At 48.4% G+C, this 17140-nt stretch overlaps 1 protein-coding gene across 4 annotated transcripts in view; it reads right to left on the minus strand.

Annotated features, from left to right (window-relative positions):
• Positions 1–15975, minus strand: part of POLR3D (RNA polymerase III subunit D) — a 165537-nt gene extending 149562 nt beyond the window's left edge. Inside the window, exons 1-2 of one of the 4 annotated variants that reach the window (XM_069213956.1) lie at positions 15872–15917; positions 14802–14953 (exon numbers count right to left, since the gene is read on the minus strand). The gene's annotated coding sequence lies outside the window, so the exon portion shown is untranslated. Of the gene's footprint in view, positions 1–14760; positions 14954–15434; positions 15515–15871 lie in introns of those variants that run through there. The other 3 variants (XM_069213955.1, XM_069213954.1, XM_069213957.1) reach the window with 3 other exon arrangements.
• Between the last annotated feature and the right edge of the window lie 1165 nt (positions 15976–17140).

A 17140-nucleotide genomic window follows, 5' to 3' on the forward strand; every position in this document is an offset into this window, starting at 1 on the left:
CTGATGGCGCAGTGCGCCCGCCCCGGGAGTCGTCTCTGAGCCTGCAGCTGGATATCGAGGCCACCACAGACGTGGTCCGCGCAGGGTCAGTCAGGATCAAGCTAAGCCATATCCTCTGTTAAATGGTGCTGACCTGCACCACAGGGTGGAATAGCGCTTAAAGAACTATGCGGGCCCGTAATACACTAAGCTCGGGAACGCCACTCCCCTACCCCACACCGAAAGAGGACCTAGAGCCTGGAGCTGGCTGCCGACCGGGGGCTTGTGACACGCGTGTGGAACTAGCGACGGGAGGTACTGGATCGCCTGAATAAGATCTTGCTTAGAGGACCATCAGCAGGGACGAAGCCTCAAACACTGAAGTCTGCACTGGCGTGGCCCCGCGGGGAATTGTATGCCCTCCTCGCTTGCAGGGCCCAGAGAACGCAGGTGTGCGCGTGATTTTAGGAGGAATCAGGCCACAACAGATAAGTCAAAATGGCCGGAAGGCCCAAATCAGCTAAAAACCAGGATCGGAGCACGCAAGGCCAGGCACCCGGAGATCAGCAGCATACGCCCTCTCTGCAGTCATTGGAGTCCACGCTCATGTCCCATTCCTCACAATTCGAGAAAGTTCTGCAAGCAATCATGGACACTAAAACCTCACTGGAAACCAGGATAGACACGGTATCGCAAGATCTGAACATCCTTAGAGTAGACCATGGCAAACTATCTGATAAAATGAAGACAACGGAGGCGGCGCTAAGTGAACTGGCCCCCACGGTAGCCAAAAACAAATTCTCCGCCTAGATGCAGAAGTTAAGTCACTGCTGAGAAGAGCAGAGGAGGCGGAGGGCAGATCCCGCCGCAACAACATACGGTTTCTCGGTTTTCCTGAAAAATCTCTGGATCAAAGCTTAGAGCTCCTGTTGGAACACTGGTTAATTAAAGAGGTCTTGAATGGAACTCCATCCAAATTCTTCTCAGTGGAAAGAGCATACAGAATCCCCGGACGCCCCCCGGCACCGGGCCAACCTCCGAGACCACTGATAGCTAGGTTCCTAAACTTCAGGGACCGGGATACCATACTCCAACAGTTCCGCAGCAAAGGCCCATACAGGTATGAGGATTCGACTGTTCATGCTTATCCAGACTTCACTCAGGATGTGCAAAGGCAACGCAATTCCTTCACCCAAGTCAAACAACGCCTCCGGGAGTATGACATAAAATATGCATTAATGTTCCCCGCTAAACTTCGCGTAATAACAGATGAACGCACCCATGTGTTCACCTCTCCGGAAGATGCCTGGACGTGGATGCATGCCAAAGGCTTCGCCCAACCACGCGAGCCAGCCGGTGCTGACGAGAACTGGTCAACGACGAAACGATCTAAGAGGCACGCTAGGGGTCAACCCACGGAGGAACAGGCTGCAGAGGAGAGAGCCAGGGCCCTTAAAGAAACTCCCCTACTAACTCAGAACTCCTTTGAGACGCTTAGGTCCCATCCAGTGGAGGGCTCGGACTCGGACTCGATCAGCTCGGACTCTACATTAACGGAGGCATTGAGAGGCCCGGAGTTCACCCCCAGGTCCGCAGACGCACTCTGAACAAAAACCACTGAACTATCCCCCTAGGGGGGTCCAACCGCCACAGCCGGAGCACAGAACTGAACTTTGCTACTTCCTCCTGAAATAGGTGATCATATCACCTGAACTTCTGTATCCTTACACGTTTGCTCCTGGAGATAACGCCTTTATTCATATTGTGCGCAGCTGGTGACGCAGAGCGGAGGGGGGGTGGGCGGAGGGCCGTGCCCTGGGAGCGCCCCAAGCTAATTGCGGACCGTGTCTGCAGAAGGATGCGAGCCCCTAAAATGAGCCGCATCTGGATAGTATTATTGCTCCCCCGCAGATATCCATACGGATAAACCTTAGCCCGCACCCACTATGGGTGTGTGGCCTGTTGCAAGTTCACAGTTGGGGTTGGGATCCAGTTGGGGAGGGTAAGAGGGTAACTATTAGTTTGTGCACTACCGGTCTGCTCACAACACTGTACGTATGCCCGGCGGTATGGGGCCCGCCCGCGGGGGCGACGGGGGCGGTGGGGACCCGGTGGAGCTTCCCGGGTTCCGGGGTGTGAGACATACATTCACAAATTGAATATGGCCCAATCCACAACCCATAGCACATACAAATATGACATAATCACCTGGAACGTCAGGGGACTGGGGACTCCGGGCAAGAGGGCCAGGGTGCACACACGACTCAAACGCCATGGCACACATATTGCAATCCTACAAGAGACTCACTTGCGGGACCCAGACCTGCAGGATCTACGTAGTAAATGGGGAGGTCAGATTGTGGGCACATCCTTTTCATCCTTCGCGAGGGGGGTACTCATTTGGATAGCAGGAAGTGTCCCCTTCACTCAAACATCGCACAAGATAGATCACGAGGGCAGGTATGTGGTGGTGGAGGGTAAGCTGGACGGCAAACAATTGTCAATTATAGGGGTATACGCTCCCAACAGCGCACTGCCTGAGTTCCTGAGTACACTCACTCCAGCGCTATTAAAGAACCCCGAAGCACCCGCCATATGGGGAGGAGACTTTAATTGCACGCCAGATCCAGCATTGGACAGGTCAAATCCCCCCACACATTCAATAGTCATTAGACACCTCAGCCGCCCATTATCGACATGGGCTAGTAACATGAGCCTTTATGACATATGGCGCATGAAACACCCACGACACAGGGAGTATTCATTTTACTCAGCGCCACATAAGGTACACACTAGGATAGACTTGATGTGGGGCACTCAGGAGATCTGCACAGGGATCAGCGGAACAGAATATCTAGCCAAGACACTATCAGATCACTCACCGCTTAATATAGCCTTGGACTGGGGCAGGAAGCGCCAGGCTATTCCAACATGGAGGCTACAAGCGGAAGCATTACATGACCCTGCATTCACAGACTCACTGAGAACAGCGCTAAAACAGTACTGGGAACTAAACACCGGCACCACAAAATCAAGAGCAATGGAGTGGGACGCACACAAAGTGGTGATTCGTGGACATTGTATTTCCACTACATGGGGGGTGAGGCGCACACTTCACGCAGAGGTTAGCAAGCTGGAGAAGAAACTAAGAGTACTAGAAAACGCGGTTGCTCGCAATGAAACGCCATACACGGCTCTGAAGGAAACGCACGCGGAACATGCAAAGGCTGATGCCACATTACGCCTCCACGACCAGAGACACCACGTGGCTAGGCTACAGTCGGAAGGCGACAGATCTGGTAGGCTGCTCGCGTGGCTGCTGCGGGAGGACCGGCGGTGCCCTCCAATTTGGGCAATAGGAACAGGCGCAGGCGCAACAGCTACTACGCAGGTCAATATAAATGATGCGTTTAGGGAATATTATACACAATTATACACCAAAAGCACATCAAGCACCATTCAACAGCTTGTGTCCTTTCTAGCAGACTCTCCTCTGCCCCAACTAATGCACGTCGACAGAGAGACACTAGAAGCCCCCATCACATTAGGGGAACTTAATAAGGCCCTCGAACAACTACCTGGGAATAAAGCCCCAGGTACAGACGGCCTGCCATCAGAATACTACTCCACTTTTGCGACACACCTTAACACACATCTCCTAAAAACGTTCGAAGAAGCAGGGATCAACGGTATCCTGCCCCCCTCAATGAGAGAGGCAATGATAGTGGTCCTTCCAAAGCAGGGGCGCGACCCCACTGACGTCAGGTCTTACAGACCTCTCTCACTATTGAACCTAGACTGTAAGATACTTGGCAAAATCCTGGCTAATAGACTAGCTCCCTACATGCATATCCTGGTACATGATGACCAGAATGGATTCATCCCGAAACGTAACACCTTCCTAAATATTCGGAGGCTGCTCAGTGTGATGGGAGATACCTCCCCGACCGCACTCGAGGAAGTGGTGATATCGCTTGACATAGAAAAAGTGTTTGATACATTAGAATGGGACTTCCTGTTCGCCACCATGCAGTTATTGGGTATTGGTCCAAAATTCATAAACTGGGTACGTATTCTGTACACTGCCCCACAGGCCAGGGTGAAGACGGGAGGAGTAATATCAGAAACCTTTCCGATTAGCAGGGGAACAAGACAGGGCTGCCCCCTCTCCCCCCTCCTGTTTGCTTTAGCGATGGAACCACTAGCTGTACGCGTCCGGGCCAAAAAAGAAGAATGGGGGTGTCAAGGAACGGTACTCTCCACTCCCTATCATTATACGCAGACGATGCCTTGATATACATACGCAGAGTGGAGGATTCGCTGGCCCCAGTGATGTCGCTACTATCTGAGTTCGGAAGGGTATCTGGTCTAATAGTTAACTGGGGGAAATCCTGTATATTCCCACAAACCAGCTGGCCCCCTGCGAGGCAAGAGAGCGCCCCATCAGGCCACCTAAAATGGTGCTTCGACACATTTAAATACCTAGGGATCAACGTCTACCACAAGGCGGAATCTAAGGGATGGAAATCTGGGGAAAGCGGTGTCCTCTGTTAAGAGCTCAATACGCTTCTGGAATAAATTACCACTCTCACCACTGGGTAAAGTAGCTATAGCAAACATGCTGATATTACCTAGACTGTTGTATTATTTTGCGGCCCTGCCAATCAATATCCCCAAAAGCTTTTTCGTTGGCTTGAACTCCATCCTACTACAGCTGGTGTGGGGTGAGGGCAGAAGGCGGATTGCACTTACCACGCTGCATCATCCGGTAGCAATGGGTGGACTGGGCGCCCTAAACTTTGAGCTCTATTCTGCGGCCGCACAGCTGCAGTGGATCTTAAATTGGCTCCATAGACCCAGCTCGGCAGAAACCATATGGCTGCAATCCCGACTCCAGGGCGCTCCCGTACTAGTGTGGTTGCTGGACAAGCAGACTAAAAGCACATGCACAAATCCATTGATGATAGTGGCACACACATATTGGAAGAAGTATATCCAAAAGGGAATTAAAAGGCTACCCTATTCACCACTCCTCCCATTGGATCGGCTCCCCGGGTGGGTGGAAGCCGGTTCATATTCACCTACAACTTGGTCAGACGCAGGTATAAGCACAGTAGGAGACTGTTTCGAGGAAGGGAAATTAATGACTTTCGAAGCTATACAGGCCCTCACAGAGATCAATCCGGGGCAATTCCTGGCATACCACGCGATATGCCATGCAAGCAGGAAAACGTGGGCATCTGGCGACGCAGAGCCTGATATCTCAGTCACCCTGCACCACATGCTGAACTGGGATCCCCAAGGAAAAGCAGTCTCAAACCTTTATAAACTTCTGAACAGACCCCCGGAAGACAACCTGCAGAAAGCTAGGGAGAGGTGGAATACCGTATTGCCCACTCCGATCTCAGAGACAGAATGGCCAAAAGCTCTGTGCCACACACGCGAGGTCTCAAGAAACCCCAGATTCAGATACACACAGTTCAATTATCTACATCAGACATATCTGGCGCCGGCCAGGATTAAGCGCAAGTTCCCCGGATCGGACCCAGCCTGTCCCAGATGCAAAATACCAGCAGCACAGTTCTATCACATGGTCTGGGAGTGCCCGCGGTTGGGGGGGGGGTGGGTGGTCACAGCCTTAGCGGAAATCACGGGGCTCAACCTGGACACGAATCCCAAATCCTGTCTACTCGGACTAAGGACAAGGACGAAAAGAAATAAACACTTGCACAGGTTTGTGGATCTAGCGTATGTAATGTACAAAAGACTGATAGCAATGAACTGGAAGGCTCGCAACACACCTGACTTAAAAGCCTGGCTCGCCCTCACGTTACGCTGGGCTCGCGCTGAGCATCGGGTATTAACAAATTTAGCTCGTACGGGACTGCGACAGGCGGGCTGCGAGACCTGGGGCGTCTTAGTGTCCAGGCTAGAAGCCAAAAACGATGAAAGACCCCCCTGAATCACAGACGGCTGCACCCACCTGGAAGGCTGTGGGCCCACCCTCCGGCAGAAAGACATCACCACATCTGGGGAAGCATATATATCCATCATTAATGCCTCGCCAACATGGATAGCACAGCAGCCCCCCCCTCCCAATGCATGCATGCCACAGCACTAAGAAGCCTGCACACTCAACCAATAGTCACCAGCGCTACGTTCCACTATGCCATTCCCCTCCCCCTTGCCCCCCCCTCCCCAAGCTCCTCTGGCCCCCCGCCCTCGACCGTGTGGCGATGCAGGCCCCTGCCGCCAGTGGCAATAGAACCACATTGCAATTGAACGCCTCGTCTTATGCGGCGGCAACTTCGGAAGTGATGGGCAGAATAAACATACCGGGTAGTGCACACAAGTTCTTAGGAGTTTTGTTATATATATCGTTCTTAATACGGGAAAGCCAGACGGCAAACTGTAACCAATGACAAATCGTTATTAATGTCTGTATATGCAAGGAATGTATGGCTTCTGTTTTGAAAAATCAATAAAAATATATTTAAAAAAAAAAAATGTTTCTCCCTTGAGAACCAGGTCTTCCTCTCTGTCTGAGAGAGGATCTTCCACTCCACTCGTGAGAAGCACAGACAGAGTGAAGGGAAGCATGAAGAATAAAGAATTTGATGGACTGTCTTAGAGATTCATAAGCATGCAAAAAGCACGCTAAAGATAAAGCTTACAGAAACAGTTCTCCGAAGTCTTTTGGTGAACCTGTCAGCTTCCGATATTTCTTCAGCTAGCGAAGGGACTCCTCTACCGCCAGACCTTAAGGGGAAGAAGGTTTCCAAAGAGACACTGCAAGATAACCTCTCCCATGTTAGAGAAAATATGAGCTTTTCTCCAGTCAAGAAGACTTCCTCTACTCGAGATCATATGCTTCTGCTGTTTCGGAAACCACCTAGTTTGGGTCTTCCAATCCACCAGTTTACTATAGAGGTCATTAAGAGTGAGTGTAGGGAGCCTGAGAAGATTTCTCTGCTTTGCTTATGTCTAAATAAAACCAACTAGAGGAGTTGGAAATGAAGTTATTGGACGCGGTACATGTGGATTCGGTGGTCACCAGTCTGACTGGCAAATCATTCATGGCAGAGAAGAAGATTCTAAAGGAGTCAGCAAAGAAGGAGGTGGATGCTTCCTTTAAAAAGTTTTCTGCAAGATCCAAGGTGGCTCTGAGAGGAGGACTGTACAGTGCCTACACAACACAATCTCTTATTGGTGATTTCAAGTCTCTGTCACAGGCTGTTCAGGAGGAAGTAAACTGGCTTCCTTTAGCTAAAACCACTAAGCATCAGATTGAGCTACTGACAGACATTCCTTATGCCATCTTAAGATCCACAGCTCTTGAGTAGTGTTTTGATTGCAGCCAGATGCAATCTGTACCTTAAGAATTGGAACACCAATGTGGTGCAAAGGTTTATGGCTCTTAAGATGTCTTTTGAAGGTCAGAAGTTATTTGCATCTGAATTGGAAGCCAAACTGTATCCTTTGTTCAAAGAAAGGAATTATTAATCCTCTTTCAGGAAGGATTCATCAAGGTCTACTAAATATTTGAAGTGGAAGTTTTCGTCAGCCTTCGAGGAGACGATGTGTTGATGAGTCCGACAAGTTTCAGGGAAAGTCTTTTTCCTTTTGGTCTTTTGGGAAGGAGAAACAAGACTCAGGATCTAAGCCACAGAATTCCTAACTATGCTGAGACCTCCCCTTCATCCCTGGTTGGCGGAGAAAGGGTTTTTCTCAGAATGGCAGAAAATCACAATGGGCAAGTGGGTGCTCAACATTATCAGATCAAGGTATCAGATAGAGTTTTTCACTTCCAATCCCATCAGGAACACGTCAGACTCCTGTCCCCAAGCACCCTCTCAAGAAGCTGGCATTGAAGTAGGCAGTTGCTTCTCTGATAAAGAATAAAGCAATTTGTCTAGTACCATCTGAGGGGAGAAGCCAGGGCATCTACGCAATAGTTTTCCTGGTCAAGAAGGCTTGCCTGAGCTCTTGTTTGGTCATAGACTTGAAGAAACTCAACCAATTAATTGCAGATGTGAGATAAAAAATGGACACTCTTCAGAAAATCACCCCTTTAAGCCCATCAGACAGTTTCATGATTATGATAAAATATGATGGACACCTGGCTCCACATTACCATGGTGAAGAAGGATTGAAAGTTCCTATGTTTTGCTGTAGGGAAACAACACTAGCAATTTATGATTCTTTCATGCGGAATAAAGTCAGCCCCCAAGGCCTTTCCAAAGATGATGGCCCTGGTGGTGGCGTACATTCATCTGCGAGGAATTCCAGTCTACCCGTACATCGATGACTGGCTGCTCCATGCCCCTTCCCCCTTCCATTGAGGAAAACCTCTGGAGGTCACAAAGTCAGCAAGTTAGGTCTGTTGCTCAAAATTCCGAAATGTCAGCTGGTTCCTTAAAAGCAGATCAAGCTTGCTGGAGCCATTTTTGGAACAGTTCAAGGGAGGAATTTCTTGCTGCAGGAGAGAATTGTTCGTCTACAGAACCAGGTAAACCCTCTCCTCTCCAGCTCAGAAATCCCTGCGAGGTTGTTCATAGAAGTCATCGGTTACATGACAGACCTTTTTTTTAAATAGTTGCATTGCTTGGGTTAATCTGCATCTTGGCCTTTCCTATGACAGCTCCACAGATTCTACTTGGCAAACATCCATCAGAGTTTTGGAACATCTAGTTCCTCTATCCAGCCACGTCAAGCAGGAGCTGGGTTGTTGACTGATTACACGCAAAAGGGCTTGGGAATGCATTCTCTGCATCAAGTGGCGATTACTACAGACACCAGCAAGACAGGAAAGGGAGCAACTTTGCTAGATCTTTCATCTCAGCAGTGCTCGGTATCGGAGCAGAGGAATCCACTGAACTAGAGGGAGCTGACTCCTCTTTACAGAGCTCTCTTGAACTTCAGGAGTCCCATCTTTTAGAAGAATCAATCAGGATTTATAAAACGCGGCTAACCACCCGATAGGGTATCCAGGCGCTTGCAGGCTCCGGAAGCTTATTCGAACAGCCAGGTCTTGAGTCATTCAGGATTCCAGAAGTAAGGTTATGGTCCAGAGGTGCGTGGGGGGGGGGGGGGGGGGGGAGGTTCAGGATTTTGCTGTGATGTGAGAGAAGGAGAGTCCTCCACTTCTACTTTGGTAGATGCAGGAAGTATGGGTAAGGATGCACAGTAGTTGTCTCGATGGTTGGTGGGAGTTCAGGTGGTAGTTAATGTACGTGGGTCCTTGGTTGTGTAGAGCCTGGTGTGCATGGGTCAGCAGCTTGAATTGGCATCTCTTCTCTATGGGGATCCAGTGGAGCTGCTGAGTTGGGGTGTGATGTGAGTTCATTGGGAAAGCCCAAGGATGGCTCTGGCTGCGGTGTTCTGTATGGTTTGATGTCTCAAAAGAGGTGTGCGGAAATTAATATGTAGAGGACGTTGCCGAAGTCCAGCCAGCTGGTGATGAGGGCCTCGGTCACGGTGCTTCTTGTGTGTAGGGGTAGCCACTTGAGGATCTTACGTAGCATGTACAAAGTGAAGCAAGCGGAGGAGACAGCGTTGATGTGATTTCATTGTGAGCTTGTTCTCAGTGATGATTCTGAGGTATCTGACGTGGTCGGAGTGAGTGGGTGGGAGTGAGTGGGTGCAGGTACTAGGTCTGATGGCCACTAGAAGTCGTTCCATGTGCTGCTGCTGTTGCTAAAGATCAGTGCTTCCATCTTGTCTGTCTTCAGCTCCAAGCAGTTGTTCTTCATCCAGTCAGTGATGAATGTCATGCATCAGTAGCAGTTGCATTTTTGGGGGGGGGGTGGAGGGGGGGTGTCAGTCAGTGAGTGAGAGGATCAATTAGGTGTTGTCTGCATAGGAAATTAATCTTGAGACTGTGGGTTCTGCTGATGTTGGCCCGCGGGATCATATATGCGTTGAAGAGCGTGGGGCTGAGGAATGGGCCCTGGGGGGGAACTGTAGGTGATCTCCTTAGGTTCGGAGATGAAAGGTGGATCCTCTGCGTTGTTCCAGAGAAGAAGGAGGTGATCCACCTGAGCACATCCCCTTTGATAACGATGTGGCAGAGTCTTTCGACTCATGTGGTGGGATACTGTGTCCAAGGCCGTAGAGGAGCATCAAAGCTGCTGTTTCTTCTCAGTCAAAGAGGGTTCGGATGTTGCTGGTGGCTGCGATCAGGACAGTTTTGGTGCTGTGATTGCTGCAGAAGTTGGATTGGGAGGTGTTGAGTAGCTGGTTCTGCTTCAGTTATGTCATGAGTTGCTTGCTGATGAGCTCTTTTCCAGTACCTTTACTGGGAATGGGAGCAGGAACATTGTCCTTTAGTTTTGGGGTTTGCTGGATTCAGAGGAGGGTTTCTTGAGTAGTGGTCTGACTTGGGCATATTTTCAGGTGTCTAGAAAGGTTGCAGTGGTGACAGAAGTGTTGAGCAGGATGGTGAGTTTCTGGCCAATCCTTTGGTTTCCAGGAATTTCTCTGGATGTTGCTCTTAATGGGGGAAGATGCTGTTGGTGCAATTGGTGATCCAGGAGTTGAAGTTTTTCACTCCCTGTTCAAGGTTGGTGGCAGTAACAATATTGGAGGTGTTGAGGGCAGCCGCCACGCTGGTATCTAAAATTTTGTTCCACCGCTGAAAATAGGGTGTAGGGTGTGTTAAGATTGACAATCTGGGTCAATCAGAGGCTGCTCATACTGTCAAGGAGGTGTGAAGTGTTGTTGTTAGGGGTCAATGTAGAAATTTAGGTCGCTGAGGAAGATCTAGTCTTTGGAGTATAAGGCTAGGGGCGCAATGAAGTCTGCAATGGTGCTACAGAAGATGGAGCGTCCGGGGCCAGGAGGCGGTAGGTCGATATGCAAGGGTGCCTCTGTTGGTTATTTTGTCATCTGTGTGGAGCTTGAAGTTGAGATGTTTCACGGGGTGTCAGTGGTGGTGGTGCACTGTATGCTCTCTTTGTGGATAATGGCTGTTCCTCCTCCCCGCTTGTTGATGTAGCCCTGGTGAGCGATTTTATATCTGTTGGGGATTGCTGTGATAATGTCTGGGACGGATGTAGGGTTGAGCCAGGTCTCAGTGGGGAGGACTATGTTGGGTGCAAAGCTGGCAACGAGGTCCCATAATTCAGTGAAATGCTTGCATAGGTAGCGTGTGTTGAGAAGGATGGCTTGATAAGATCGGACAGTACGGTCTTCATTGCTTACATCAGCCATTAAGGGAGCACCGGGTCTAAAGAATTGAATCAAGTGGCAACAGCGATAGGTCTCTGGGCCGAGGTCAATCTTCTAAGTCTATCAGCAATCCATATAAGAGGTGTTGACAACACGCAGACGGATCTCCTCAGCAGGTAGGTTCTTATAAGTGTAAAGATTATTTATCAAACAGAATTTTCAATCAGATTTGCATGGGGTGGGGGGGTGTTGTGTGTGCATGTGTGTATGGGTGTTTGTATGTGTGTTTGAATGCATGTTTGAATGCGTGTGTGTGTGGGCATGCGTGTGTGTATGGGTGTAAGCATGTTTGAATAAGTGTATGGATGCTTGTAAGTGAATGCATGTATGCAAGTGTTGGTGAATGAGTGTAAGCGGGGTGCGTTAATGGGTGTATGCAGGGTGCGTGTGAGTGTCTGTGTGAGTGTATGCGGGGAGGTGGGTACTGTACAGGTAGGGGGTGGGAAAGTCATCTGCCGGTGACAGGAAAGACTCATAATGAGGCCCTAAGTCCCTTGGTTTGGAGGTTGCACCTACTATGTAAAGGTCTTCCTCCTGTACTGGTTGAGATGATGCAGAATTCTAGTAGACCTCGGACTTTAAATGCCTATTCTAGGCTTTGGGATTTTGTCACAAATGATGCTCTGCGCATAATCTTTCTGCTTCTTAATCTCCACTCTCGGCAGGCTTGCACTGCTGGAAGAGTAACATCTTGGTCTTTATCTTTTAACTCTTAAATCTCACTGGCTTGCTTTTAAAGCCTTTTGAGTATTTTACTGAACCTCAAAAGGAAGTTGATTATTTGCTCTGTAGGGTCTTTAAAAAAATTTCTATGTATCTATGTCTAGATCTTTTGTCAAATCTACTTCTCCCTCTTTGGAACTCACTGCAGTTTTTATAGCATTACAGTTACCTCATTTTGAGACTCTTGAGGAGATAACAAAAAGAGGACCTTGATAAAGAGAGAAATGTTGTCTATCACATCAACACAAAGGATTGGGGAACTGTAGGAAGCTAGCTCTGTATATACTATATCAAAATGAGATATAGTGTGCACAGAGTCCAGGGGTTCCCCAGAGGCTAAGGTAGATAATATTAATGCTCTCTTTTGTGGTAGTGTGGTCGAGCAGTTAGGCTTAATATAGGGAAGTGCAAATCATTTGTTGTACACACGCAGACAACAGAAGAAGCACACACTCAATGACTTAACTTCAAATCAATTGTTTTTATATAGAAAAATATATTTTGTTCATTTATTTCTAGAACCATAAGATTCAAGTTGCTGGTAAGTACATCAATAAATATGTATTTCACATATGAATCAATAATACTTTGATTGGAATCGGTAAATAATACAGTTTTTTTATAAATGGCAATAATCTGTTTTACAAGTTGGCAGTGCAATTTTCAGAACCAGTTCCTGGGGGTGTGGGGGGGGGGGGAGAAAAGTTAGTACGTTTTACAGGTAAGTACATGACTTACAGTTCCAGTCTCGGGGGTTAGGTAATCCACAGGTGGGGGTTCAAGTTAACCCAAACACCCACCACCAGCAACACAGGGCCGACCGCAGAGGTCAGGTCAAAGTTGAGACAAATTTAACTCAGGGGTATGGAGACTGGTGGCACTCGGTTTCAGATCTGCTGGCAGGTAAGTACTAGTGCCTTCGGAGGGTAGACCTGGGGGGTTTAGAGGAGCACTGGTGGGGGTAGGGGGCAACAGGTAAGCACCAAACACACACTTTCAGCGGCACAGGGGTGACCGGGTGCATGGTGCAAACACAGCATTGGTCTCCCAGTGCTTTCCTGTGAGGAGACCCTGGAGGTCACTTGGATGTTGCAGGCTGGGTCTAGGGGGTCAGCTCCAGAAAACAACAGGCTAGACAAGTAGGAGGGCTGCCTGCTGAACGCTGCTGCACCAGGGGTCAGATTCCCTAAGGCCAGGGGGCTGCAGGTGCAGTGGACCTTTTGGGCGATTGGTATCTTTGTCCAGAGCTTTCGCGGTCGGGGGTGGGGGGTTGAGGTCCTCTGCATTCACACTGCAGGTGTTGTCGTGGAGGACAGGAGAGGTCAGCCGAGGGTGGGCACTTGTTTGGAATCGCCTGGGGATCCTCTCTTGACGGTTGAGCCACCTGGACACAGGCCGTGGGCGCTGGGTGCAGAGTGGTCAGGACTCGCAGATCCGGGGAGGCTCTGGAGTCCTTGGATGTCATTTCTTCTTGGACAGGGCAGCTGTCCACAGGAGTTCTTGGTCCTCAGTGATGCAGGTAGTCTCTGGAGGCTTGCCAGAGGTCGCTGTACCCGCAGGATGCATCGCTTTTCTTTTGCAGTTCTCTGAATCAGGAGACAGGCTGGTTGTGCTAAGGCCAAGTCAGTTTTCTTCTTCTTTCTTGAGAGGTTGCCAGGAATCTGACGAGCTAGGTTCAGGGAAGCCCTTAAATCCAGGATTTAGGCGTGTTTCAGGGGTCAGAAGCCAATGGCTTCTGTCCCCGAGGGTGACTACACCATTCTGGTGGGAGGGGGAACACGGGCCTAATCCTATTGGTCCCTGTCCTTCAAACCAAGATGGAGGATTCTGCAGGGAGGGGGCCACTTCAGTTATGGACACCTTAGGGGTGGTCTCAGCTGAAGTGGTCACTCCTCCTTGTTTTTCCTAAGTTTCCCACCAGAAGTGGGGCTTTGTCAAGGGGGTGGGCATCTCCACTAGCTGGAGTGCCCTGGGGCATTGTAACAGGAGGCCTGAGCCTTTGAGGCTCACCCCCAAGTGTTACAGTTCCTGCAGGGGTGTGGTGGGGTTGGGGGAAGTGTGAAGCACTTCCACCCAGAGCAAGCTTTGTTCCTGTTTTCAGACAGTATAAAGGCTCTCACCCCCATAGGGTCAGAAACTTGTCTGCTGGTGGCAGGCTGGCACAGACCGGTCAGCCTTATACTAAATAGTTTGGTGAATTACAGGGGACATCTCTAGGATGTTCTCTGTGCTTTTTAGAGTAAATCCAACACTGGCATCAGTCAGGGTTTATTGTGCTGAAAAGCTGGATACCAAACTTCCCAGCCTTCAGTGAAGCCATCAAGGAGCTGTGGAGTTCGTAATGACAAACTCTCAGCCTGTGTATTTAATATGGCCACACTGCGCTTACAATGTCTAAGAATTGACTTAGGCACTGTAGGTCCATATTGCTCATGCAGCTATGCCCTCACCTGTGGTATAGTGCACCCTGCCTTAGGGCTGTAAGGCCTGCTAGAGGGGTGACTTACCTATGCCACAGACAGTGTTTTGTGGGAACGGCACCCTGAGGGGGATGCCATGTCAACTTTGCTGTTTTTCTCTCCACCAACACACATAATCTGCACTGGCAGTGTGTATGTGTTTGGTGAGGGGTCCCTTAGGGTGGCGCAACACATGCTGCAGCCTTAGAGACCCTCCCTGGCCACGTGCTTAGACTTTAGTGATGGTGATTCTTTTGGTTTCCAAAGACATTTTTATTTGTTATACCTCATTAGATAACAAAGTGGGGCAAAAGATGTAGAGTTAATGTCCTAATTACTTACTGGTAATTTTCATTACTTTTAATCTTACCCTTGTCAGTCAATACAATACCCAACACCTGCCCTCCATACCGTCGACTGTTGCTTGGCTACAACAAGAGGATTCTGGGTAAGCCACCAGCTATACAATACACGGGAGCTTAGTGTGGACTCTCCTGTGTTCTTTCTGCCCAGGTAGGTGAAATCAGCATATGATGTAATCAGTGTGACGAGGATGATTAAGCCTGAGAGTAATAAAAATTACAGGTAAGTAATAAGGACATTACGACCCACCTTGTCAACCCTGACAGCAAACCCTCATGTGGCTTTGTATGGTCAGGAAGTGATGTGCATGCTAAGGATGTATAGACTACACCTGGCTAGGTGAGGTACCCCACCACTTACTGTTTTTCTCTCCTGCTAGAAGTGGAGTTCACCTTCAAACTAATGACTTAATGAGAACATTAGGGACTAAGGATAATGAGAATTACCGATAGTAACCGAGCATGACCATGCTTTCGGAAAGTAAGTTTACTCGTCTTAATGTCTGGGACAATAAAACATTTGACACCCACAAGATGTTGTGAAACCAAAGAACAAGTCTGCAATGGACAACATATGTCCCACTAAGTTAAAAAATAAAAAGAAGGGAACATCCTCGTCTTAGAATACGCAGCACAATCAATCAACATCCCAAGAGAGTTCTACATCAAGGGGTTTACTGACCAGTGGCGTGTGCAATTCCGGTATCAATATACTACGAATGCGAGGCGGAGGCCAAGCAACCCAGTAAGGTCCCGGCCGTCCGAGGATTCAGCCTAATTTTGAGAAAACAAATTTTGAAAGCCAAAAACCTGGACATTCCACGAACAAAGCAGCAAGGCTACAATTATGCATTGACCAAGGGGTACAGAAAGACTTAATTTAAAACACTTACCAACATAAAAAACACAATGCGACATTGAGCGAAATTAAAAACGTTTACACACTGTAACAAACTGCTTTCCAATATGGGTATCTAAATACCGCACTGGAATACATAAAACCTGACACCTTCTGCATATTTGAAAACGAAAAAATATATTACATGTATTGAAATGTGCCACAACAAAAGGCGTAAAAACGTGACACTCCGGCACATTAGGGACAGTGGGTTAACCTACCTAAAATTCGTAGCCCGGTGCTGATCTTTTAATGCATCTAATTTGTCCGTAATTTTTGTGTTTCCGGGTGACATACCAACCAATACAATTGCTGAACATATTCCGACTGTCCTCTGGGAGGGCTGGTATAGTGCTAATGTTGAATACGCCCTAGGATTGGAGCAATGCAGCCTTCTAAACCAATCCTAGGGGGGCGCACATAATCCCGAAGTGCTGACTGGCTGAGGTGCTCGCACGTGCTTCCGAGGCGTCCTCTTGCTCAGTCTGGCGGAGGATTTCCAGTGTGGAGTATGCGAATTAGATACACACCATGGACTATCACTAGTCTGATTTTAGAGGGAGGGGTGTTCGAAATTAACCATGGCTGGACTTGGGTACATGAACTCAGGTGCGGCCGGTGTGTTGTCAGCAGACAGTAGGGTCTCGTTTGGCCGAATAATTGCTTTGTGAATCTCAGGACACGCCGACGGGCACGGCGAAGGCGCCCACGCAGGGTACACGGTTTATTTAATAAAATGAATGTGGTGTGGTTCGATTTGCGTGCTTCTGCTACTTTGACTGCTCTGTCACACGCCAGGCAGTATATAATTTTTTTTTTGAAGTTTTATGTTGCAAGAACTCGACCAAAAACTATCGGAGTGCTTTACATTATCATAAATTACATTATACAAGGTGACATTTCCTTAACGTCCAGACCTACCCTGTGCATATTAATGAGGTAGTTAGCTTTCTGTTACCCACTAAGCTTCGCTGCCATCACAGGATTGGGGGTCAGCTGTGGTTAGCAGACCACCAGGTCTGTGGTTGCTTTTGAAAAAAGCATTTTTTATTGCAGTCCGTTTCCCTAAAAAGATAATGGGATGCATTTACAAAGAAAAAAATTAAACATTTAATTTAAATTTTTTAAGAGTCGGGCCGCACTTAAAAACATTTTTTTCAACATTCTCAAAGGGGAAGAGGGTCCTATAGGGACCCCATCTCAGTTGCGAATGGGTTACCACCACTTTTTGAATGGTGGTGGGTTATTACTGTTTTGCAACTGGAATTCAGTCACAAAGCAGTAATACCATACCGAGTTGTTATTTGGAAGGGGCGCTCAAAACACGCCTTTTCTAAATACCGAATCGCAAATGCAACAAGTTACTGAATCACATTTTGTAAATTAGAAAAAGCATTTTTTCCAGTCGCAAATAGCCTGATTCAATGAATTGGACCACTCAAGACTGTAAAAATGCTTTGTACATTTGGTCCTTAGTGATTAACATTTGT

Source organism: Pleurodeles waltl, chromosome 11 (assembly GCF_031143425.1).
Source record: "Pleurodeles waltl isolate 20211129_DDA chromosome 11, aPleWal1.hap1.20221129, whole genome shotgun sequence".
Taxonomy (NCBI): Eukaryota; Metazoa; Chordata; class Amphibia; order Caudata; family Salamandridae; genus Pleurodeles; species Pleurodeles waltl.